The sequence below is a fragment of the Camellia sinensis genome, chromosome 3 (genome assembly GCF_055761805.1).
Source record: "Camellia sinensis isolate YWXY chromosome 3, ASM5576180v1, whole genome shotgun sequence".
Classification (NCBI taxonomy): domain Eukaryota; kingdom Viridiplantae; phylum Streptophyta; class Magnoliopsida; order Ericales; family Theaceae; genus Camellia; species Camellia sinensis.
In genome coordinates this window covers 101,863,788-101,888,972 of record NC_138963.1, presented here as the reverse complement: position 1 = coordinate 101,888,972, position 25,185 = coordinate 101,863,788, and positions in this window count along the sequence as shown.

Sequence of the window (25,185 nt, the reverse complement as noted above, 5' to 3'; positions counted from 1 at the left end):
AATCCTAATCTAGTTAAACCCTTCTAAACTAATCCAATTTAGCTACATCAAGTATAACCAGGTTGAAATCCTTTTAGTTAGTTTTTAGGTTACACCCATCCAATTCAGCAGACCCGTGATTGTCATGACCCAAACCCGCTCCTATGGGTTAAGGACATAACTAGCCAGTAATCAAGGGATTACCTATGGCCTCAAACCAAAGAAGACATATCTCATCAGAGTAAGGGGGCCAAATGGAAGCAAATTTAAAAATTTGTCCATAGAGATGTGCTTATATGCACATCATAACATTTCACATAAGTATTCGTTAATAACTCACATCAAAAGGGAAGTGAACATATAAACTTTACATAATAGGATCATTCAAGGCTTAGTCAGCCTAGCCAAAACTTATATACATAGGTAGTCCAGCATTTTCACCTTCATAATAAGATTATAACAAAAGATCAAAAGAGGCGAAAGTAAGTCTCATGTGTGAGACGTTTAGGGCTGACTCTCCAAAATATGACCTTTCTCACAGACTTCACCAGGGCTGGATTTGGACATCTCTTGGAGAGTCAGCCCTAAATTTTTTGAAACAGGGGTCCCCGCTTGAGCGTGGGTTCTTCTGCTCGAGCGGACCCCGTGGATCTGCAAAAATACTGGTTGCCTCATTTTTACGCTCGAGCGTGAATTCGGACACTCGAGCTGAAAGTCACACTACATGGCTCCCCGCTCGAGCGAACATCCATGCCTGCAAAAGTGCTACGAACCAGCGTTTCACGCTCGAGCGGCCATTACCCCGCTCGAGCGGACGTGCCGAAATCTAGAAATTCCAGCAAGCTGCTTGAGGCTCAAACTTGCATTCAAACCCATGGATCTTGCATTTTATGACTCATACCTCACATGCACCTCTTCTAACATGATACAAATGCTAGATTACAACATTATGAAGCTTAATTTCCATGAATTACTTACATACACACATGATTCGTATCAAACCCATCATCAATACTTCAATTTCATGCATCCAACACTCATGCTTCTATGAATTGCACTTGCATGTGAACTACAACTTCTATTTTCAACTTAGATGATACAAATGATGATCAAAAGCATGAACTTTAACCGCAATTCTACATGGATCATATTTTTCATGCTCAATTATACAACTTCATGGAAAATTCTTACATGCATGTACATGTAAGCTTTAAATTCTTCAATTTCATCTCAATTTATGTTCTTGATTACCCAACTAGCTTGAATACACAATTTTACAAACTTATACTCATGAATTTATGCTGAAATGCTCACCTAGAGGTTCAAATCTTCCAAATTATAGCTAATTCTTGAGTTACACTCCAAGATCTTCAAGCTTCTTGAGCAATTCACCAACTTGAGCTCCCTCTCTCTCTCTCTAACTGGCACACTCTCTCTCTCTCTAGAGTGCAATTTTAGACTTGATCTAAAAACCAAATGAATGTGAGTGTATAGTGCCCCTTTTATAGTCTCTCACTTAATCAAATTGATTAAGGTTAATAATAGTTCCTAATCAATCGTTTTGAATGTAATTATTCTGACCCAAATCAATTTTCAATTAAATTTCACCGTAGGCTCTAAAAACCACGCTAATTACAATGGCGTAGTCAATTTCGGTTTCTGTGGCCGATAAGGCCTTCAATTTAAATTCTAAAGAAGATAATCAAACCAATTTTCCTATGGTGAACAGATAGAAATTCAAAAACGCATATATTTATATAAATGGCACTCAAAATCATATCAAACACATAATCGCAATCATAATTAGTATTAATTAGCATGATACGGAACAGGGTTATCACAGTCTTCCCCCCCTTTAGGAACTTTGGTCCTCCAAACTTATTTTACCTTCGTCAGGAAACAAATGTGGATAGCGTAGTCGCATTTCATCTTCTTTTTCCCATGTAGCGTCCGTCCCATAGTGTTCTTTCCGTTCCACTTTCACCATTGAGATGGACTTGCTTCTCAATTGTTTCACTTGCTGGTCAATGATTCGTTCCGGCCATTCTACGTATTCCGTATTCTCATCAAGAGCTATCCGGTGATAGTCAATCACATGAAGCGGGTCTCAGAGATAACCCCTTAACATCGACACATGAAACACATTGTGCATTTGTTCAAATCCCGGTGGTAAAGTGACTCGATAGGCAACTGTAGACGTCCCCGAACGCCCCGGGAGGATGAGTCCTGTTCTGTTCATTTGGGGTTACTACAGTTCGGACTCGAACTCGATTTGTGTCACGGTTCTTAATCTGAACCAAAGAGTCCAAATCTGGCAAATCGTTTTGAGAAACAGATTTTTGAAAAAGTAGTGCCAAACATGGACTGCTTTGCCAGATACAGAGTCGCCACCTAAATATTTTTAAAATGGGGAAATTTAGGAAACCCTGACTCGGTGCCGAAGGCCACATGTCCGTCATCACCGGAGTTGTCTCGGCTCGGGAGCTTGGGTACGATCGGGGAAGGTCAGCTATGAGCACCCCCTTTCGCCCGGTCCGAAGACCGGCCTGTACTAACCGTGATATCCAATTTTGAAAACTTTATGTGTTCTTAAACCAATTATTAGCCTAGAATTACTACGTTATGCGCGCAGCAAACAAGTATAGACTAGATTGCCTAATTTGGAAAGAAACATTGCATATCCGTTCATTTTGAAAATGCTTTGGAATTTGCTACTCGCAAGTAGGCTAAAACGCGGATTTCAATGAGTTCTTCCAACTCAAACACTCCAACCTTCACCCACAGGCCTTCAAGCAGTTTATAAGACATAAGCATCTAGCCACATGTTAAGCATGCTGTCATGGCAACATTCACACTCATGCGATATGCTAAAGCGGAAATACTTACATCGTACTCCGTGCCAAAATAAAGAACTCGTTAGCAAACATGCACGATCCAAGTCCATGTTGAGTGTCTAATGCATCGCATACAAAATGTTGCTAGAATAGGCTCGGCTATCCTAAACATGTCATGTGAAAATGCACAATTATCACATATTCACTTTTTGATTTGAAGTACGAATGCAGTTAGCGTGATGTACCGAGCCTAATCCATGTAATACAAAATGCATGAATGCACGCATGCATAGCATAAGGTATGCTGAATTTAAACATGCCCTAATCTACCATCATAAGCAGGTAAATAAAAGGGAAGAAAGACGTGAGGTTGGAAGACATACACACACTCACGCACACTTATTACAGATTTGCCCTCGCTCGGAGGGACCGAATAAATATTACAAATTAATTAACTACGCAAGCTAATTAATATTACAAATTGCCTAATTTAATTAACAAATTAAATAGACTAAGAAAAACAGTAAAACGCCTCGAGAAGCGCGCCGCCATGCACAAGCTGCCTCTGTTTTCCTTCCTTCACTTCTCTGGAGGCTGTCAAAACCTCAAGGTTACATCCCTGGGCACTGGGGAGTACCACCGGCTGAGTGGGATCATCACCGGCACTGGTATGTGTCCATCGGCACAAAATTGAAGCTGTCGGCAGAGAAAAAGTTGCCGGCCGGCACCTTACACTGCCGGTCGGCAAAGAAAGCCTGCAGGACCTGCAACTCACAGCAACAGAGGGCAAAACAAGGCATGGCAGCACAATTCAAGGCATGTATGCACTGACCATGTCTCTTATCATTGTAATGACTCAACGGGACATGTGCCTCGGTTCTCGGACCACCAATCACGCATTTCCATGCATGATGGCCCAAAGAACCAAGTATGCAATTTTGATTTCAAATGCATGCAAACCAATCAAACAAATTAGGCCCAATTCCTATCACCAATTCAAGGAACAAGGCATGCATGCAAGATGCAATGCAACCTAGGCATACAAGCTAAGAATGCAACATGGCATGGCAAGGCACTTATGCAAGCATACAAGCATACATATGGCAATGCAAATGTATGGAAAGATGGGCTTATACATGAATTAGGCAGCTCTAATAAGGCCTAAAACAGTAGCCAATGTGCTAAAAAGTGAGGGCTAAATGGCATGCACACACACATGCACATAAGGACCAACACTTAAGCATAAATCAAACAATATTCAAGCACACTTGAAAGAGGGAATCATGGACAATTAGCATGCAACATAAGCATTGAAAATGCATGTTAGGATGGTGCCAAACCAAGCAACAAATCAAGCTAAGCATGCAACAAATAGTCTAAGTGTTCAAAGCAAATCCAAGGAGCATTGAAATACACTTGCAAGACTAAACATGGTATGAACTTATTGACCCAAAACAGAGTTTTAGCACATAACATAAGGCCCGAAGGACCACTTAGATGGCATCTAAATGGCTCAAAACAAAGGCATGCACAAATGGTCGAAACAAGGAGCATGCAACACATGCTTATGAGGCATTCAAGATGCATGCAAGGCAATCAAACAAGCATGGAAATGGGACTGAAATGGCATGTAGAATGATCCCAAATCACCAAAACAATGCAAAGATGGCATGCTACACATGCACATGCTCAAGGCCAAGAAGCCTAAATACAAAGGAGCTATATCAAGCATGCCAAAATCAACCCAAATACTTATGGACAGATCTAAAACATGTCAAAATAAGCACAAAATCTTCACAAGACCAAGCCTAAAACATGCTCCAACTAAGGCTAACAACCTAAGACATGTTAAGGCATAAACAAGGCATTACATGGCAACTATGCTAAGCATGCATGGAGTTCTAAAACCAACTTAAAATCATGTTATATTATAGGTATATAAGCATGAAAAACAAACCAAACATGCTCAACACACACTCAAGCATAGGCTTCCTTAAGAGGCCAAAATATGCCCTTTTCAAGGACAACAAGGAGAGGGGGTGGCCCTCTCCTTCTTGGGACTTCAAGGCATCATTTTCACCACTGAAATCCCTCAAGATTTCAGTGGTGAAGAGACCCCAACACCAAAATCCCGGAGCTAGCACAAAATGGCCTAAAATGAGGCCTTTCAAGGCCTAAGGGTGGTCAACAACCCTCAAACAACAAAACACTCTTAATAAACAACAAAGAGGGTCTAAAAACAGAACTTTTTTATGTTATACAATAGGCACAAAAACAGCTCTAAGACAAGTAGAAAATCAATGCAAAAATGGGGGAAAATGGGACTAGATTCTCACCCTTGATGACCCCTTTACAAATGGTGCTCCAATGGCCTCCTTTAGCTTGAATCCAACACCAAAACTCGAAACAAACCCTTTAGAACCTCAGCTCCAAGAGGAAGGTGAAACACTAGGTGTTTGTGTGCAATAGTAAGACACAAAACACCTAGTGCACAAATGAGAGGGAAAGAGAGATAGAGAATGTATCTAACTCAAACCCTAGAACCAGAGCTTCTCTCTGTGTTTTTCCCTCTCTAAAATGTCTAAAACCTCCCTCTGAGCCCCCAAGAGAGAGCCTCTATCCATCCTCCTCACCAAACTTGCAAAACTTACAAGCTAAGCAAAACTAGAGGGCCATCCCTCCATACACGTGTATGGAGGGAAAGTCACTGCAATACAGCTGCCTAAAAATATCTCAAAAAGCAACTGCACAGTAACCGGCTGGCCAAAAATGCCATTTTGGCCAAAAAGAGTGTCGACCGGCACAAAATAGTGCTGACCGGCAACAAAAGGTGCCGGCCGGCAAACTACATTGCCGGTGGCAGCAAACACCAGCCGGTGGCCTCTAGCCACTGTTGGTGGTGGGTAGGGATGGTCTACAAGCCCTACCCTGCCTCTCAAAGGCAAGATGCAAGTGTTTGGTGCAAAACTAGACACTAAATGGTCAAGTTCGGAGGTCCTGAGGCAAGGCGCGCGAGCCGAGGCCTCCGGGAACTCCAAACGAACATAAACATGGATAATCACCGAGTGTTCAAACAGTGACGTCCAAGTCTTGAGGACGGTCAAAAATGGGGTGTCTACAGCAACCGGACCAAATCTTTCTAGAATTTGAAACGACCCAATATATCGAGGCGACAATTTTCCTTTCTTACCGAATCTTACTTGGCCCTTCATTGGGGTCACACGGATAAACACATGGTCACCAACCTCATATTCAAGAGGTCTTCTTCGAACATCTGCATAATTCTTTTGTCGACTCTGAGCTATTTTGAGCCTTTGTTGAACAATTTTGATCTTCTCAGAAGTGTCTTGCACAATTTTAGGTCCAAGTAGAGCCCTATCCCCGACTTCTGTCCAACAAATTGGTGACCTACACCTCCTACCGTACAAAGCCTCGTATGGTGCCATACTAATGCTAGAGTGGAAGCTGTTATTATATGCAAACTCTGCTAGTGGCAAGTAATTTTCCCAACTCCCTTGGAAATCTAAAGCACACATTTGAAGCATATCTTTCAAGGTCTGAATTGTCCATTCTGATTGCCCGTCAGTCTGCGGGTGGAATGCGGTACTAAACCTCAATTTTGTCCCCATAGCTTTTTGCAAACTTTTCCAAAATCTAGACACAAATTTCGGATCTCTATCTAAGACAATAGATACCGGAACTATGTGTAAACGAACAATCTCATCAACATATATAGTAGCCAGTCTATAAGCATCAAATGTAGTTCTAACAGGTAAAAATGTGCAGATTTAGCCAGTCTATCAACTACAACACAAATAGAATCTATACCTCGAGGAGTCCGAGGTAGACCAACAACAAAATCCATAGTCACATGCTCCCACTTCCATTCAGGAATAGGGAGAGGTTGAAGTGGACCGCTCGATTTCTGATGTTCAGCTTTTACTTGCTGACATTGAAGACAGTCGGACATATACTCTGCAATTTCTTTCTTCATTTTAGGCCACCAATAGCTTTGTTTCAAATCCCGATACATTTTGTTATTGCCCGGATGCATAGCAAACACTGACTTGTGAGCTTCATCTAGAACTCTTTTCTTTAGTTCTGGAATACCTGGGATACACATTCGGTTTCAAAACCTCAACACTTCGCTTTCAATACTGAATTTTGCTTTTGGACTTGTTTCAAATTCATCAATTACTTTCTTGAGGAATTCGTCCTCTTTTTGTTTCTGTTTAATCTCATCATAATTGTCGATTCGGCTGAAATGGCGGCTATCAGTCCGCCCTGTTCAAACCATACTACTTTAATCTCGGACTTCTCATAATCTTGCAAGATTTCCTTCTGTTCAGTAAGCAAACAAGCCAAATTCCCCATTAATTTTTTGCTCAAGGCATCAGCAACTGTATTGGCTTTCCCAGGGTGATACTGAATCTCAAGGTCATAGTCTTTTATCAATTCGAGCCATCTTCTCTGTCGCATATTTAACTCTTTTTGTGTAAAGAAGTATTTCAGACTTTTGTGATCTGCGTAGACTTCACACTTTTCCCCATACAAATAATGCTGCCAGAATTTCAAAGCGAATACAACTGCGGCCAATTCTAAATCATGTGTTGGCTAGTTTTTCTCATGTGGTCTCAATTGTTGGGAGGCATAAGTAATTACTTGCCCATTCTACATTAACACACAACCCAAACCTTTATAAGATGCATCACTGAAAATCACAAAGTTTTTTGTACCTGTGGGCAATGTCAATATTGGTGCAGTAGTCAATCTTGTTTTTAGTTCATGAAAGGTAGTTTCCTATAGACACCCCATTTTTGACCGTCCTCAAGACTTGGTTGTGCTTAGAGGTACATCCAGCCACAAGTTTGATTGCCCGTCAAGTACTCGACTTTCGCGGCGGAACGTCATAGGTTTGAGCTTTCCAAACCCTGTATCCTTTCTGCCCCTTGTTTGGACCATGTGTTTGTCCTTTCAGCATGCTTCTTAGAGTGCACTGCCGGCCACTTTTTGGCACTGCCAGCCATGCATTTGTCCCTACCTGCCATTGATGAAGCTTGCCGGCCATCAATGAGGCACTACTGGCCATAACTGATGGCCGATAGAACACTTTGTCTCAGCAGATTTCACTCTAGATCTTTTGAGCTAGTTGGTTTTCACTACGTGTATGGAGGGATGAAGCCCTTTTCAAGCTTGTTTAACAAGCTTTGCATTGCTTTCTTCTATATAAGGAGAGGCTCTTCCTCCCTTACAGAGGTTCAACATATTTGGAGAAGATATATCTCTCTCTCTCTATATATATATATTGTATTGAATAGTGTCCCAAAGTGTGTTTTCTCTTCACTTTTGCAAAGGAACACTTAGTGATACACCACCATCTTTAAGCTAAGGTTCTTGGGAGTGTTATTTGAGCTCTGAAAGTTGGTTTTTGGCCTCAGAGATTGCTGGTTTCGAAGTTGTGCATCAAGGGTGAGTATATTTCCTTTTTAAGACTTTGTTTGTATCACATATTGGCCATCCTTGCATATTGTTTTAGGCCTTGCTTTCAACTAAAAAAAGTTCTATTTTTAAGTACTTTTGATGGTTGTTTAAGGCATCTTTGGTGTTAAGGGTGTTCTACCCTCTTGTGTGCCTAGTTTGGTGTTGTTTTGAACCATGTCTTAAGGCCTTTGAGTTAGTCTTTATTTGGCCTTTTAGCCACTAAAATCCAGTGGATTTTTAGTGGTAGACATGTGGTTTTGAGGCCTTAAATCATAGGGGGTTATCCCTTCTCTTTTTGTTTTTGTTTGCTTGTATTATTAGCCTATCAAATGAGCATGTATCTCTTTACTCTTGAGGCATGTTGTGAGCTTGTTTTTGTGAGTTTTTAGGCCTACCATAACTCTGTTTTGGGCTGGTTTGGTAGTCCCTTGAGTGGCTCATACACTTGTAGTGTAAATCTTACTCACTAGCCTTGTATGCATGAGGTTTTGGCTCATCATTCTAGCATATTTTGGCTATGCTCCAGCATGATTTTATTCATAATTTGGACTGTCTTAGGACTGTTTTGGGCTACCATGGTCATATGACTCATGTTTGGTATAGCTATAGTGCAAATGCTTTGACTAGTCTTGAGTTTTGAAGCCCCTACCATGCTATACTTGTGACGTTTGCATGCTTTGGCATCATTTGAAATGCTATATCAGTGCTTATTTCATGGTCATACACTTGTGCTTGTCACTCTTTTAATGCCTTGGAGGTTTGGCTCTTTATGCCTTAAGAATGAATTATTGTGCATGCCATCAAACCTAGGCCTTTGGGCCATCATATCAGTGCATTTTTGGTCTTGTTGTATCATGATGTAACTCTGTTTGATGTTGTGTAAGTCATGCCATGTTTGGTTTTAATAGGTGTAGTGTAATACCCCCTTGTAGCCTTGCATGCTTCATGCTTTTGGTCTTTTGTTCTAGCTTGTATTGGCTAGGTTCAAGCATGTTTTTAGTCTCACCTTGACCTACCTTGGGACTATTTTGGATGCCCTTTCCCCTTTGAGGCTTGCTTTGCATGGCCATGGTTTAATTCCCATTGCTAGTTTCAAGCTTTGAGCTTTCTTACATGCTATGCTTGTCTTGTTGGAGTGGTTTGGCACCATTCCATGCATGATTTCAGGGTCTATAGTGTTGTCACACTTGCATGCTTTTCACCCTTCGAGCAATCTTGAGAGTTGTGCTCTTATGCCTAGGTGATAGGCCATTACATATGCAATGCTTTGTTTTGCATTTCATGCCATCACTTCATCATTTTGGCTACTGATTTGGGTATGATTGAGGTCTGTCCATTTTGGTTTAAGTCCATCTTCGCATGTTGTTACATGCTTGTCTTGCATGTTGTTGCATGCTTGTTCCATTTTGTCGTTGTCTCATGCTTATCACATTGCATGATTTTTGCATGTTGTCGCATGCTCGGTACTTTGCATGTTTGCATGTTTAGGTTGCTTTGCATTTTGCATGCTTGTTACATTGCATTTGGAATGCTTATGTTGTATTGCATGGCATCTCCATGTTGCATGCATTGCATTGTTTTTGGCTTGGGTGTTAAGCCAAACACGAGAAACGAGGGACGTTTCATACTTGAAGTGATGAAACGTGCCTCAATTCTCGGTCGCCGACGCTCTTGATGATGCATGATAGAGTTCTAGGCATTTATGTGTTTCCCTTGATGTCTTGAGGTGATATGGAGTGGCATAGTGCCTACATACCGTTGGGAGACCCTCCATTTTCTCTATTTTGTGTTCTGCTGCAGCTTGGTGTTACAGCACACCAGTGGCCGGCACCCTCTTGTTATTGGCCAGCAGATCTTCATTCGTGGCCGGCAGTGTGCACTCTTGGCCGATAGGGGGGTCGACAATAGCTCCTCATAGCTGGCAGGCCACTGGTGCACTCCTCAACACTGTTTGGTAAGATCTAGCAACTAGTTCTCAAGGACACCCTCCAGACAGAGCCTTTAAAGAGCATTTGGAGAGCTTTTTGGGACAGCAACTGAGCATGCATCCTCTTCTCCTTCAACCAGAGCTGGAACATCTTAGTTTAATGCTTACTTGTTAGTTAGCTTCAATTTGTAATTTAATTAGTTAATTTGTTAATTAATTAAGTGTTGTAATAATTAGTAAGTAGATTGCTTATTATTCATTTCGGTTGTGTAATAATTAGTCTAATTAGATTATTAGATTAGTTAGCTAGCTTAGCGTATTCATTCGGACCCTCCATCGAGAGGGCCAATTATCTAATAAGTGTGCGTGTGTGTGATGCGATGCATGTCTTCCAACCCCATTTCTGTTCTCCCTTTTATTTACCAACTTTCGACGGTTAGTTTTAGGGCATGTTTTGATTAGCATCTTTATGTTTGCATGTGTGCATCCATTCATTTGTCTTGCATGCACCGGGCTCGGCGCATCATACTAACTGCATTGTATTTCAATACCAAGTTGAATACATGTATCAATTGTTGCATTTCACATGTTATTTTAGAATAGCCGAGCCTATCTTAGTTGCATTCTTGCATGTATTGCATTAGGCATCTCAGCATAGTTAGGATTCATGCATGATTTCTAATTAGCTTCTTTCTTTGGCTCGGAGTACTAGGTAAGCTTTTATGCTTTAGCATCTTGCTTAAGTGTGAGTGTTGCCATGAAAGCATGCTTGCCATGAGGCTAACTGCTTATTTGATATAACTGCCTGAATGCTTGTGGGTGAAGGTTGGATTGCCTGAATTGGAAAAATTCATTAAATCCCTGATTTAGCCTACTTGCGAGTAGCGAACTCCAAATCATTTTCAAAAACGAATATACAATGTTTTGTTCCAACTTAGGCGATCTAGTCTATACTTGTACGTTGTGCGCATCACGTAGTAAGATTAGCTAATTAACCGAAATAAGAGCACATGTGTTTTCAAAAAACAATATATCATGTTAGTAAAGGCCGATCTTTGATCGGGCGAACGGGGGTGCTCATTGCATGACCTTCCCCTCTCGTACCCAAGTTCCCGAGCCGTGGCAACTTTGGTGATGACAGACACGTGGCCTTAGGCACGAGTCAGGGTTTCGTAAATTTCTCCCAAAACAAAATATTTAGGTGGCGACTTTGTATCTGGCAAAGCAATCCATGTTTGGCCCTTCTTTCAAAAAATCAGTTTTCCAAAACGATTTGTCGGATTTGGACTCTTTGGTGATTTATCAGTCTTGCATTGCACTTTGCGAGATTAGATTCAGAACCATGACATTGAGTCCGAACTGTAGTAAGCCTAATGAACAAAATAGATTTTGCGCCATTTCGCGTGCGGAGTTCTGGACGTTCGGGCACGTCTACATTTCACTTTCGTCATCCCATTCAAACGGTTGCCCTTTGCGTGTCAGTTAGGTAAGAGGCACAGCTATTTTCGAAAAGTCTTTTACAAACCTCCTGTAGTACCCAGCTAGGCCCATAAAACTGCGGACCTTCGTCACGTTTGTCGGTGTAGGCCAATTCACAACTGCCTCTATCTTCTGCGGGTCCACTGAAATTTCCTCAGTGTTGATAACATGCCCTAAGAAAATAACCTCATCCAACCAAAATTCACATTTCTTTAGTTTAGCAAATAATTTCTTTTCTCTAAGTGTTTGCAAAACAGTCCTCAGATGTGGTTCATGTTCAAGTCTATTCTTTGAGTATATCAAAATATCATCAATAAAAACCACAACAAATTCATCAAGGTAGGTCTTAAAAATTCGGTTCATTAGGTCCATGAACGCTACAGGAGCATTAGTCACCCCAAATGGCATAATAACAAATTCATAATGGCCATACCTTGTCCGAAATGCAGTTTTCTCAACATCTTCTACCTTCACCTTCAACTGGTGATACCCGGATCTCAAATAAATCTTGGAAAACACTTGTGATCCCTGCAACTGGTCAAACAGGTCATCAGTACGAGGTAGGGGATACTTATTCTTTATTGTTACCTTGTTAAGTTCCTGATAGTCAATACACAAACGCAAGGTTCCGTCTTTCTTTTTCACAAACAGCACTGGTGCACCCTATGGTGAAGTGCTAGGTCGGATAAATCCCTTGTCAAGCAGGTCCTGCAACTATTCTTTCAGTTCTTTCATTTCAACAGTAGCCATTATGTAGGGAGTTTTAGAAATAGGTTGGGTGCCTGACACAATTTCAATGGTAAACTCTATCTCCCTGTCCACCAATTCCCCTGGTAATTCATTTGGAAACACATCTGGAAATTCTCTAACAATAGGGATACTGTTCAATTCAACATTCACAGATTGTTCAGATAGCACACAACACAAATAACCCTGGCACCCTTTCCTGATTAATTTACATGCTTTTATTGCAGATATCAAATAAGGTGGAGGCACTACCCCGTTATCCACAAACACAATTTCTTTCTATTCCGGTGGTTTAAACACAACCCATTTTGTTACACAATCAATGGTGGCACAATATTTAGTTAACCAATCCATGCCCAGAATTATATCAAAGTGCCTAAAGTTCAAGGGCAACAAATCCACATACAGAATAGCATTCCCAATTCGCATGTCACAAAAATGATATACAGATTCACACAATACAGATTCCCCGAATGGAGCATATACACATAGCAGATATGGCAATAATTCCAGAGGTCTACTCAGTCTAGATGCAAATGCACATGTTACGAAAGATTGTGTTGATTCGGAGTCAATTAACACAAAGCATCCTGATTATATATAGAAATAGTACCTGAGACAACTGCATTAACATTCCGTGTATCACCCGGAACAAGCACAAAAACTCTCCCTTGCCTCACGATATCTCCGGTGGTAGTAGATCTCATAGTATTTCCAAGTTTTGGGATCGATGCAGTGGAACTAGTAGCTATCTTCCCACTGTTCTGATTACGTTCTCTGGCTATATGCTCTGTTTTTCAACATTTAAAACAAGCTCCTGACACACGGTAATAAACCCCACGATGCCTTTTACTACAAATATTACATATTGGGGATGTATTTCGGAAAGAATTAGAAGTACTCGAGGAGCCCGTATTCTGCTTCTTAAAAAACTTCTTCTTCGAAAAGAAGCCTTGTCTTTTACTACCTTTCCTGTCAGTTGTTGATTTGGTCTATCTAGCTATGTTAGCCTCTGATATTATGGCCCGGTCTAGCACCCCAATATAGGTTTCCAGCTTCAGGACATTCACCCTTTCTAAAATATCACTTCGAAGCCTACCTTCAAAATGCCTCGCTTTCTTGTAGTCGATATCGATCACATGAGGTGCAGACCTGGCCAACTCAGTGAATTTGGCCTCATACTCAGCTACAGTCATACTGTCTTGTTTAAGTTCCATGAACTCTGATACTTTCCTGTCACGGACACATTGAGAGAAGTACTTATCGTAGAAAACTTCCAGGAATTTCGCCCAGCCAGTGTCTTTATGATTCTCACGCATTAACATCCACCATCTTCTTGCTTCGTCTTCTAGCATAAAGGTGGCTAAAAGTACTTTCTGTGTCTCTGAACAAGGAAACACCTCAAACAGCTTTTCAATGTCGAGAACCCATGCCTCGGCTTTTAACGGATCTAATCCCCCATGAAACTGTGGTGGTTTCATTTTCTTAAACTCTTTGGTGAGGGCTATTATTCGGTCATCATTTTGTAAATCTGGTACCAGAGGTGCCGGAGGTGGAGGTGGAGGATGTGGTTGTTGCCACTGTTGTTGTTGCCTCAATGTTTTTTCCATTTCCAGAATCAATGTTTCCATCCTATCCATTCTGGCAGTAAAGGACTCCTCTATCTCATCACCTCTTGTTCTCACCATCTGATTAGACTTCCATTATACTTTATACAAAAGATTCACAAGTATGCATTTACTGAAGAGCATACATATTCAAATAATTTGCAATGCAAGCAAATCACAAACTTATAACACATAATCATTCGCATTAAAACATTTAAGCATATTCTAGATGCTTTCCGATTCATACTTATCACATGAATGCATCCTAGATCTTTTCTAGATGCTTATTGCTCTTTTGGACAAGTGTGTAAGTTATTAACTCGTGCTATGATACCACTTTGTCATGACCCGAACCCGCCCCTATGGGTTAAGGACATAACCGGCTAGTAATCAAGGGATTACCTATGCCCTTAAACCAAACAAGACATATCTCATCAGAGTAAAGGGGCCAAACGGAAGCAAATTTAAAATTTTGTCCATAGAGCTGTGCTTATATGCACATCATAACATTTCACATAAGTATTCATTAATAACTCACATCAAAAGGGAAGTGAACGTATAAAGTTTACATAACAGGATCATTCAAGTCTTAGTCAGCCTAGCCAAAACTTATATACATACGTAGTCCAACATTTTCGCCTTCATAACATGATTATAACAAAAGATCAAAAGAGGCGAAAGTAAGTCTCATGCGTGAGACGTTTAGGGCAGACTCTCCAAAACTTGACCTTTCACACAGACCTCACCGGGGCAGGGTTTGGACATCTCTTTGCTCACCTACATACACATGAATGAGTGTGAGTGAAAGCCCAGTGAATAATATCAAATAAAAAAGGTACGCAAATGAGATTCACATATATCAAACGGCCTTGGGCCCATGTAGAATTCTATTTAGTGCATTATTTTGGTACATTAGGCGATTCAAGCCCGAACATATCAAATGGCCTCGAGCCCATTTCATTCATGTATATCAGACGGCCTTTGGGCCAATCATTCGTGTCAGATGGCCTTCGACCCATTCATTCATGTCCAATGGCTTTTGGCCCATTCATTCATATCCAATGGCCTTTGGCCCTTTCATTCATCAAACGACCTTCAGCCCAATTAACTATATCCAACGGCCTTTGGCCCAACCATATGGCATAGCAAACATTTGTCCACAATTCAAATTAACAAGCTTATAGGAATTGTATGGAAATAAGCAATTGGACAAATAACATACTTCAAAAAATCTTTATTAAGATATTACTCACAGTGTTCTGCTGGTGGATTTGTCCTGGAGCTCGACCCTACACATTACATAACATATATGTGTCACAATCAATTCAATCCGTTCTTAATTCATACATCCCATATAGGCTTCTTTCTTATTCTTTTAATTCATTCATGATCCCAATCCATGCCTAAGAGTACTTAGAAGCGAAATAGAACGGAAAATGAAACACAGAACACCTTTATAAATTTTCTGAAACAGGGGTCCCTGCTCGAGCGTGGGTTCCTCCGCTCGAGCTGACCCCGTGGGTCTGCAAAAATACTAGTTGCCTTATTTTTACGCTTGAGCGTGAATTCGGACGCTCGAGCTGAAAGTCACACTGCATGGCTCCCCGCTCGAGCGTGAATATCCCTGCTCGAGCGGACATCCATGTCTGGAAAAGTACTGGGAACCAGCATTTCACGCTCGAGCTGGCATTACCCCGCTCGAGCGGACGTGTCGAAATCTGGAAATTCCAGCTAGCTGCTTGAAGCTCAAACTTGCATTCAAACCCATGGATCTTGCATTTTATGACTCATACCTCACATGCACCTCTTCTAACATGATACAAATGCTAGATTACAACATTATGAAGCTTAATTTCCATGAATTACTTACATACACACATGATTCGTATCAAACCCATCATCAATACTTCAATTCCATGCATCCAACACTCATGCTTCTATGAATTGCACTTGCATATGAACTACAACTTCCATTTTCAACTTAGATGATACATATGATGATCAAAAGCATGAACTTTAACCACAATTCTACATGGATCATATTTTTCATGCTCAATTATACAACTTCATGGCAAATTCTTACATGCATGTATATATAAGCTTTAAATTCTTCAATTTCATCTCAATTTATGTTCTTGATTACCCAACTAGCTTGAGTACACAATTTTACAAACTTATACTAATGAATTTATGCTGAAATGCTCACCTAGAGGTTCAAATCATCCAAATTATAACTAATTCTTGAGTTGGACTCCAAGATCTTCAAGCTTCTTGAGCAATTCACCAACTTGAGCTCCCTCTCTCTCTCTAACTGGCACACACACTCTCTCGAGAGTGCAATTTCAGACTTGATCTCAAAACCAAATGAATGTGAGTGTATAGTGCCCCTTTTATAGTCTCTCACTTAATCAAATTGATTAAGGTTAATAATAGTTCCTAATCAATCGTTCTGAATCTAATTATTCTAACCCAAATCAATTTTCAATTAAATTTCACCGTAGGCTCTAAAAATCACGCTAATTACAATGGCATAGTCAATTTCAGTTTCTGTGGCCGATAAGGCCTTTAATTTAAATTCTAAAGCAGATAATCAAACAGATTTTCCTACAGTGAACAGATAGAAATTCAAAACCACATATATTCATATAAATGGCACACAAAATCATATCAAACACATAATCACAATCATAATTAGGATTAATTAGCATGATACGGAACAGGATTATCACAGTGATGGCGGAGAGTCCAGAAGAAGTTGTGGCCATGATAGCGGCGTTAAGCCAGGGAATTTCCATGCAAGATGAGACCAATGTTGAAATGCAACACCTATCTGGGGCGTTGTAGACTCGCCTTTTTCCGCGCCCCTGCCTTTCGGAAAGGCCTCGAAAAGAAGGCCTCACAGTTCGGACTCCCGCGGTTCTGAATCTAGTCTCACAAGTGCAATGTGAAACTGATAAACACCAAAGAGTCCAAATCCGGCAAACATTTTGAAAAATCGATTTTAAATCAAATAATGCTAAAATTGGACTGTTTTGCCAGATATAGAGTCGCCACCTAAATATTTTATTTTTGGAAAAATTTAGGAAACCTTGACTTGTGCCAAAGGCCATGTGTTCGTCATTACCAAAATTTCCTCGGCTCGGGAACTTAGGTACGAAGGGGGAAGGTCATGAAATGAGCACCCCTGCTTGCCCGATCAAAGATCGACCTCTACTAATCATGATATGATGTTTTATAAACCTTATGTGTTCTTGTTTTGGTTATTGGCTAACATTAATATGTGACGCACAAAAGCAAGTATAGGCTAAAATTGCAAGAATTGGAATAACTCAACTCATGTTTGTTTTCAAAAATGGTTTGAATTTGCCACCCTCAAGTGGGCTTAAAAGTGCGGCTTTACCACCAAACACAGTAGGCTTAAAACATGATTTTCCATAATAAAGTGGGCTTAAAACTCACATTTGTTGAATAATTCCAATTCAAAAAACAAGCCTTCATCCACAGGCATTCATACAATTTAGCATTTAAGCACATAACCTCATGGCAAGCATGCTAGATATGGCAACATGGTAATCACACTCATGCAAGTATGCTAAAGCGCAAAAAACTTACGGAGTACTCCAAGGCAAAACAAAAACTAGTTAGAAAGATGCATGATCCTAACTATACAGGATGCCTAATGCAACACATGCATATTGCAACATATACAATATGCAATTTATAGGCTCGGCTACTATATGGCATATGAATCGATTTGAACAACATGCAATTAAACACGTATTCAAAGAAGTATTGAAATTGCGATGCAGTTTGAATGATGCGCCAAGCCTCGATGCATGTAGGACAAATGAATGGATGCAAGCATGCAAGCATAAGGTATGCTAATTGAAAATGTCCTTAATCTAACCATCGAGAGCGATTAAATAAATGGGAGAAAGACGCGAGGTTCGAAGACATGCACACATGCACTCACACTTATTACAACATTATGCCCTAACGAAGGAGGGTCCGAATGAATAAACTAACTAGCTACGCTAATTAAGTTAACTATTACAAACCAAAACTAATTAACTATTCTAGTCAACCAATTATTACAAACCGAGTAAAGCTAATTAATTACAAAACGAATTAATCAACTAAATAGCTACAACACTTGTATGAATGAATTAGTTATAACTAACTAATTAAGCAAAGCAAGTAAATGGCCTCGAGGGGCGAGGGATCCATGCATGCTCGGCTTCTTCACTCGAAAATGTTATCGCCTTGCCATTGCAACCTTTCTTTGCACATTTTTGATCACTGAAAATTGTGCCAACTCCCAGAACACTTCTGATCCCCTTTAGGTGCACACAGAGCAACCTTTTTCATTGATGGCCGATTGGCTACCAATGGTGGTCGTCGGCTACCATTGGTGGCCGATCGGCCATTGCTAGTGGCTGGTCGACCACCCCTTCCCTAGACTTCCTTTTTTGTTGCAACAGAGAGAAAACAGAGGCAAAACAGTGTATTCAGAAGGTTTGTATGTACTCTTATTCTCCTTATCATTACACAAGCTCAAAGGAGTGTAACTCTTGGCCCTCAAACCATCAACTAAGCATTTTCCATGCATGATGGCTAAAGAACCAAGCTTGTACAAGTTTAACGAGTGCAAAACAAGACTCAACAAAACCACTACCCTGTCATGCATGATCAAGGGTAATGGTGACCAAGGAAAGTGGCACGTTTCATCACTTTGAGTATGAAATGTCCCATTTTCCTCGTGTTCGAATTGATGTCCGATCAAAACACATGCAATGCAACACGAAAGATACTTAATTTTGCCTCTTTTCTTGCCATTTTTGTTTACTTATTTTAGATTACCAATCCATTCTTTAATCGGTTAAGTCCAAAAGTGAGTGTCCTCTAATGGAAAGAGGGCTTAAACCACAAGTGCCTTGGGCATGAAAGAGACCTCATGTCATTGGTAATGAACCCCCGAGGGGATTAAACCATTAAGCATGAATGTCTCAATTTCACACTTAAGCAAACAACGGGTTTAAAGCGACTTTCAAAGCAAATAAAAGAGTGAAGAATGGAGAGAGATTGCAGAGATTTCAGTGCTGAAATTAGGCATGAAATAGCATTAAAGCATGCAACCAAGACACACAAGTGATTCACAAAGCCTTGAAACGCTAAGCTAGTGAAGGAAATTGCTCCATAACTATACAATACAAAGCTCAAAAGCAACAACCAGCCCAAAAAAGATGCAAAATTGCCCAAAATATGGCTTAAAACATTATGAAATTAAGCAAACACATGCTAGAATAATCGGCTAAAACATGAAGCATGCTGGACTAGTAAACAAGACACAAGGAGGGGAGGCTACCTCCTCCATTTTTGGATTTCAGAACATGTTTTTATCCACTGAAATAGCTCTGAAAATAGTGTTTAAAAGCTTGGAAAAAATATAGCAGAATGGTGGGAAACACAAGGGCAAAGGCCTCCAAAACAAGTTACAAATAAGGGCTATCAACCCCTCAACCTTTAATGGCCTTAGGACCCATGCTTCAGCCCAAAAACACAGAGTTTTAATAGCCCAAAATCAGTTGGAAAACATGCTGGAATGAAGACAAGAGTAGCTAAAACAATAAGCTAAAACATGGGGTTACACTACAACCATACAAAAGTCTACTCATACAACACAAACAGTCCAAAATAGAGCTAAAGCATACCAAATCAGAGGTACAAACATGTTGAGATTAGGCTACAAAATGCTAGAAAAACATGCCCACATGTTCAGCTATCTAGGCATGCAAATAAGACGCAAGGAGGGGAGGCTAACCCCTCCAATTTTGGACTTCAAAACAAGGTTTTTACCACTGAAAAACCTCTGAAATTCAATGGTTAAAAGGCCCAAAAAAGTTGGTTTGAAAGTGATGAATAAAGGCACAAAAGCTTTAACAACAAAGGAGTGAAAAGGGTGAACCACCCCCTAACTTGAAATGGCCTTAAACCAACACTTTTACCCCACAAAAGCAGAGGTTTTTTCATTTCAAAAAGCACCCCAAAAATAGTACAAAAAGATGATAAAAAAAAGTATGAAAAACAAGCTTAAAGGGTAAAGGTTATACCTCTTGAAGCCAAGCACACTTTAGGCAAAAATGAGGCATCAAATCAAGCTAAAATCACCTTCTAAATCTCAAAGAAGGTCCCAAGGAATCTCAGCCCAAAGAGAAGTAACTTTGGTTAATGGTTGATAGGCAAACTAGAAGTGTATCTCTACTTGTATGCACAAAAGGGCAAGAGAGAGAGATAAATCTAGAGAGAGAGGATTAAAGAGAGAGAGGCTCCCAAATCTTTCTAACCTTGAAAACAATAGAGAATGGCCTCTATATATAGAAATACAAGAGCCTTGGTCAAAAATATCTAAAAATGGGACAACTGGAGCAGTATAGAACAGCTAGAGGAGAAATATGTGCAAAATCTGAGCTTTGTTAACACCTGTGGCCGACCGGCTACCATTGGTTGCCAACAAGGGTCACTCTTCGCCGACATATGGCCATCAAACTCCATTTGTGGCCGACAAGCAAAAATTGGTTTTTGGCCCCGACTTCAAATAGGCATATCTCCTTTATCCGGACTCCTTTGTTGGTCATTCTTGAGTCTAAATTGAAGCCCCGAAAGTAAGATTGCCAATGGTGGTAGCCTCACATCAAAATTCCAAGTGTACAAAAAAATATGCCTCTTTTAGTGAAGGTTGCTCATTTCCAGCTCAATCGAATTGATGCCTAACTTCCGACAACCATATCTCCCTCATCCGAACTCAGCTTGAGAAGATTATTGAGTGTAAAATGAAGCCCCAAAAGTTTTCTTTCCGATGGTGGTGGCCTCATAGATGAAATCCAAATGTACAAAAGGATAGACCTGATTTAGTGAAGGCTGCCCGGTTCCCTCTTGACGGTTTATGCCCAATTTCTTCCCCAACTAGGTTTCTTCCCTCTCCTCTAATTTTCTTCAACTCCAAACTCTAAATAAGGTGTTTTGAAAGATTTTTCAAAGAGTTTACCTCTCTTTTATTTATTTCCACTTAGTCCTCGCTCGGTTTACCGAAAAGTACAATTTTTATCGAAATGCGAGCCTCGGATCATCGTAGAAACATTTTCAAAAATATTTTAAAAAAGAGGGTTTTAAGGTCTAAAAATCATTTTGGTCAAAATAGTTTTGGTCCAAAAATGGGTTGTGAGGTTGGGATTCGGAGCGCCTCTTGTTGAAGAAATTGAAGCTTTGCACAACATAACCTTCACTATCAAGTAAGCAATCAGTGGCGCCCAAGTCTTAACGACGGTCAAAAATGTGGTATCTATAGTTGCCCCTCTTTGACAGAGTTCAGAGTCATGAAATGACGTGAGTGAATGTCAAAGCCTAGAGACGACCTATTTTGAGAAGGCTATAAGACTTGGACAAACAAACAAAATACAAATGCAGTTGGTTGAACCCGAGGGTTGCCGATGTATCCCTTTGCAAGGAATCAAACCAACATAGTTCAGGGACAGAATGCAAAATGATACACAATTGTAACAAAACAATGTAAATGATATGCAATGCAATGAAACAATGCAAATGATATGCAATGTAATTGAACCATCAAACCACAAGTAGTGCAAAACCACACAAATACCATAAAGGGATGGAGATGCAACATCACACTACGTTTAACACAAAAAAGGTGTTGGAACCCTCAAACCACAATTCCTACGGAATAGGCGTGTGCACATGCAGAACTATGTGTTTCACAAAAAGAATACAAATAATTGTGTGGGATGATATAAGTGAGGAATGATCTGCTGTGGAAAGATTGTGATCCTAAATGTTGAATGCAACAAAACAAAGTACGATGCAATGGATGCAGTGAATAAGGCGCAGGCTGAATCACATTTTACCTAGAAAAGGCATGGACACAAAATAGACCATGTCTAACATAGAAAAGGTGCTAAAACCCTCAGACCACAATTCTCTCAGTGGGATAGGCGCGTACACATGCAGAGCTATGCTTCGACGAGGGAAATATATGAGCACATGCCGAACTAAGCTTAACATGGAAAGGATGCATGATGATAAAACAGTATGATGCAGTAGATGAATAGGGTGACGTACTCCAACCACGCTGGAATCATAAGAGTAGGAAGAACAAATTCCAAACGTGCTGAAATCGTGTGAGGAAGGGGACACTTAAACCACGCTAAAATTGTAAGATAAGGTCCTAAGACAACTACTCAGGGGTGCAGTCCACGCAACCTGAGATAAATTCCAAACACGCTGAAATCGTATGAGGAAAAGAACACTCTAACCATGCTGAAATCGTGAGAAGAGGTTCGAAAACAACCAATTAGGAGTGCGTTCCACGCATTCTGAGATAAATTCCAAACATGCTGAAATCCTATGAGGAAAGGGACACTCTAACCATGCTAAAATCATGAGAAGAGGTCCAAAGAAAACCATTCAGGGGCATGTTCCACGCATCCCGAGATAAATTCCAAACACGTTGAAATCGTGTGAGGAAAGGAACACTTTGTCCACACTGAAATCGTGAGGCGAGGTTCGAAAACAACAACTCAGGAGCGCGTTCCACGCAACCTGAGATAAATTCCAAGCACGCTGAAATCGTGTGAGGAAAAGAACACTCTACCCACGCCGAAATCGTGAGAAGAGGTCCTAAGACAACTGCTCAGGGGTGTGTTCCACGCAACCTGAGATAAATTCCAGAAACGTGGAAATTGTGTGAGGAAAAGAGCACTCTAACCACGTTGAAATCGTGATAAGAGATCCAAAGAAAAGCCGATCAGAAGTGCTCAAAATAAATTCTAGACACACTGAAATCGTGTGAGGAAAGGAACACTCTAACCACGCCGAAATCGTGAGAAGAGGTCCCAAGAAAAACCAATTAGGAGCGCGTTCCACCCATCCTGAGATAAATTCCAAACACGCTGAAATCGTGTGAGGAAAAGAACACTCTAACCACGCCGAAATTGTGAGAAGTGGTTCAAAGAAAACCAGTCAGGAGCGTGTTCCACACATCCTGAGAAAAATTCCAAACACGCGGAAATCGTGTGAGGAAAGGAACACTATAACCACGCTGAAATCGTGAGAAGAGGTCCTAAGAAAAGCAGTCAGGAGCGCCTTCCACGCACCTTGAGATAAATTCCAAACACACAGAAATCGTGTGAGGAATAGGACACTCTAACCACGCCAAAATCATGAGAAGAGGTCCAAAGAAAAGCCGTCAGGAGCGCATTCCACGCATCTTGAGAATGCCCCGAGGGACAACGATCCTAAACGCTACTCAGCGTAAAAGGATAAATGATACAAGATAACACAAGATATAAATAAATGCAATAAGTGTGATGATATGATGCATGTTACAAGCAATGTAGAGCATGATGTTTAGGGAATGCAATAAACAAACAAAGCGGCACTTTAAAAAGCACCTCATGGGGTGTGTAGTGTTGAACCACTCTACTCTGACAAGGATCTCCCCCTTGTGTTCTTCGAACTGCTACCTCCAACTCATAGTTCAAAGGTCCTGAAATGCTGGCAAGAGGTAACCTCTACATGTAGAAGCCATGGATGCCGCTTTTCTTCTCGATCATATTCATAACTTTCCCTATTCTCTAATGGGGTGATAGACTAGGTTGGTTCAGTATCCAGAATTGAGGCGCACACATGCTACCTCAATCTATGGGGCTGTCATACAGATTTCAAGCCGAAGATACACTTCTGGGTATTTAAACTAGACTTTAGTCTCCGAAATTCCAAACCTTTGTGTTTTAGGCATCGCCATTCGAACTCTAGTTTCCATCATTGCAGTTGGTCTCCTAGGAACTCATTGCAAACATAGCCAAGATGCCTCTGGTAGGGAAATGGTGTTTGGGGATAGCACTTCTAATCATCATTTTGGCCTGAAGTATGCTTGAGCTTGAGGTACACTCATACTTCGGAGCATTGACAAGGCCTGAAAAGGTACATCCTGAATGCAATCTCAGAATTTGCTGAAGTTGAAACACACTTAGATGCTCCAAAATTTCCCTCTTTTCTTTTGCTTAGCAGTCTGGACCTATGTAGCTTCAGATAGGTCCTTGTTCTATTGTTCTCACATGACCTGGCTTGAGCCCTGCAGTGTATGCAAGAAAGAATCCTGTTTTGTACAAATGTGGAGAATGACACAGCACTTTGAGCACAAAATGATTTATTTTTGAAATTGAGACATGAGTTCTTAACCGGGTATTGAGCCTACGACTGACCATAGTCAAAATGACTCAACAAAGGGAAAATAAAATAAAATTACACATCTATTGAGACTCAAAATGACTCAAACAAGAATCAAGACAAACAAAAACAACAAGCACAAAACTCAAATGTGTTTCAATGGAGAGAGACCTCTCGGTTCACGGGAGCTTGTTTCTTTGGGTATTGTTTCCCGCCCTTTCTTATTTGTGATTCTCATATCACTCTGGCACTCAATCTCTTTTTCTCTGAAAAACCCTTTCCTCATTTTTTCTCTCAGTGCACATCTCCCTATTCTTGAATCTCTCTGATTTTTTATCCCTCTCCTGAGTGGTTGATGGATAAATAGGAATTTGCAGGCTATTGCCCTTGGTATTCTGCTAGATTCTTCTTCTTTCGCTCACAACTAGTGAGCTTCTCCCACAGAGGGGTTGTGGTGCGACCAGATGTGTAGCAAAGCTGTAACTGACATCGATTGACGATGCCCTTGGCTTAACTAATTGAGATGAACTACAATACATCTCACCGGCCAGGTATACAATTGATTGGTCTCACGCATTTCATTTTCTACATCCCCATTCCGGGTCGGACACTAATTTGGGTGTGATCAAACCAGTCTAGATGAGTGGGTCGAATACCCTGCTCCATTTCCAGTTCGCGCTTCGCACTTGGCTTGATACCTTACTGTTTAGAGGATGAGAAAGCTTTCGGCCCTCTGCTGTTAGCTTCAATTGTGCCCTTTCTGGTGAATGCATTGATAATGAGGAACAAATAGAAAACGTGACTCAACTGTGTCCCTAATTCATCATTTTGACCATTTTTTGTTTTTGGCTTTCTACTAAAACAATTTTAACTAACATGAGAGTTAGAA